Source organism: Pundamilia nyererei, unplaced genomic scaffold, assembly GCF_000239375.1.
Source record: "Pundamilia nyererei isolate P.nyererei 1_Seehausen unplaced genomic scaffold, PunNye1.0 scaffold00156, whole genome shotgun sequence".
Taxonomy (NCBI): Eukaryota; Metazoa; Chordata; class Actinopteri; order Cichliformes; family Cichlidae; genus Pundamilia; species Pundamilia nyererei.
The window spans coordinates 1,058,916-1,061,125 of NW_005187557.1; positions in this window are offsets into that span (position 1 = coordinate 1,058,916).

Here is a 2,210-nt window from a genome sequence, read left to right on the forward strand (position 1 = left end):
TAGAATAGGAACACGTCTAACACCAGAGATTTCTAAGAATGGGTGGATTCATCCTTAAAGTTGTCCAGAAGAGCCAGCGTGGGTTTAAGACGACTGAAAGATTAAGAGGGGCGAGAGGTTGAGGTTGTTTCTCTCTGTTAGCCCTGAGACAGGCTGGTGATCTGCCCACGGTGTACCCCACCTCTCACTCCCTATCTCACCCTAAGCCAGCTGGGATATACCCAACCCAACCCTGAATTTAATAAGTGGGAAAAATGGATAGATTGGAATTTATGCTAATAAAGTCCACTTAATTTAATTGTTAATAATGAGGCAGATCGCATTCAGGGGGGTAATATTGATACAATGACCATGAAGACAAACTGTGAGTTTGAATTTAAGCAGCAAATCTGTAAAAGTAAAACTCTTCACACAAGTAAACAGATTAGAAAACACACCACGCCACACGTGTGAGCTAGAAACTCTGTTGAATTCAGTCTTGTGCTGTGGCAGGATGTCTACAGTATAAATGTCCACAAGGCATTTCATCCAGGTAAAGGCGCAAAGCAAAAAAAACAAAAAACGAAAACCCACTTTTTTCCCCCAATTTCCGCCTTTTATTTTGAAGGCGAATATTGTTACATTTCCGTTGTTGTAACAGCTGCCTTTCTCATCCTTAACTGTGACAGTGGCGGAGATTTGTATGCGCGCAGCACATGGGACAAACATTTTTTTAACTCTTTGTAAACTAGTTTATCCTGGCAGTCAGGTCGCTGTGGGTTTTGTTGCTGCGCCCCCAGAACGAGGCTTTGGTTTTTATGTAATACATTATCCTGCTCACTGTGAGAGATGAGAGAAAACAGCTGTCTGCCATGAGGGTTACATAACTTTCATTAAGCCTTTATAAATCTTTCTTTATTTCGGGCAGTGTCTCTTTCACTCCTGCTGAATATAATACATATACTGTATAACATCATTACAAAGGCTTGTTAAAATGGACTGCAGTGATTAAGGGATGGACTGTACAAAGGAAGAAGTCAGCTAACATAAACCAGGTTACATGAAATATTGAAGAAGATGTTGCTCTACAGTCAGTGCAGAAAACAGGCAGAACCAGATGTGTCACTTTGTTTTAGGCCTCTTCAGTTGCAATTGACTAAAATATTCATTGTCTGCAGCAGGGCCGGATTAACCTGCTTAGTGTTCTCGGGGCAAAGACTGTGGGTGGGGGGCTGTAGTTGTAGCTGTATGATGCACACTGAGAACTGCGTTAGAGATTTGTGAAAGCGAAAATGTTTCTTACTGCTGTTAGCAAGTGATAGAAATAATTAAAACTGTCCACTGCAGCTTGTGTCTGTGAAGCTCATTGAGCATCTTTGTTCTTTGTTCTGCTCCCCTTTTCTTTCATCTCTTTCCCCTAGTTCACCCCCTAAAAAGCTGAGGCAGGCTGCCCAGCGCTGACCCTGGATCTCTTCTGAATGTGAATGTGTTAGTGCTTTGTAACGTTAATGATAACGTAATGTTATCATTTGTGCCCCCTGCGTACCAAACACCCAGGCAGTAGGAGAGCACGCAGTGCACCGAGGAGCGATAGAAGGCCAACAGCAGCTTCTGGTACAGGTTATTCTTCCTTTGCCCAGGTGAGATCGCCAGAGATGTAGGTGCCCAGAAACCTGAAGATAGAGACAGAATAAACACACTCACCATTTATAATGAGAGTGGAGAGAACCTGTCTGTGCCTCCTGAAGTTCACAATAAGTTCTGTTGCTTTAAAGATGCTTAGTTTCAGGTTGTTTTCTGAGCACCAGTGAGAAATATCTCTACCTCTACACTGTCTCATCTCCATCAGAGATTGATCAGAGATCCGTCTGACTGACCGAGGCTGGTTTTTGAGGAGGTCTTTGATCCAGGAGCAAGTAGCAGGGGGTTCTGAAGGTGGTCTAGTTTGGTAGTAAGGATGTCTGGTATTATGGTGTTGAACGCTGAGCTGCAATCCACGTAAAGCATCCTCACATAGCTCTACCCATTCTCCAGATTTCCCGCTGCTCTGTGAAGGATGATGGTGATGACATCCTCCATGGACCGATTTGCTCTGTAAGCAAACTTGTGGGGGTCGAGAGAGGGAGGTAGGTAGTCTCTGATGTGCTGAGACACTTCATGACTACAGACGTGAGAGGTATAGGTCTGTGGTCATTGAGGCTTTCTATTCCAGTCTTTTTGGGGATGGGAAT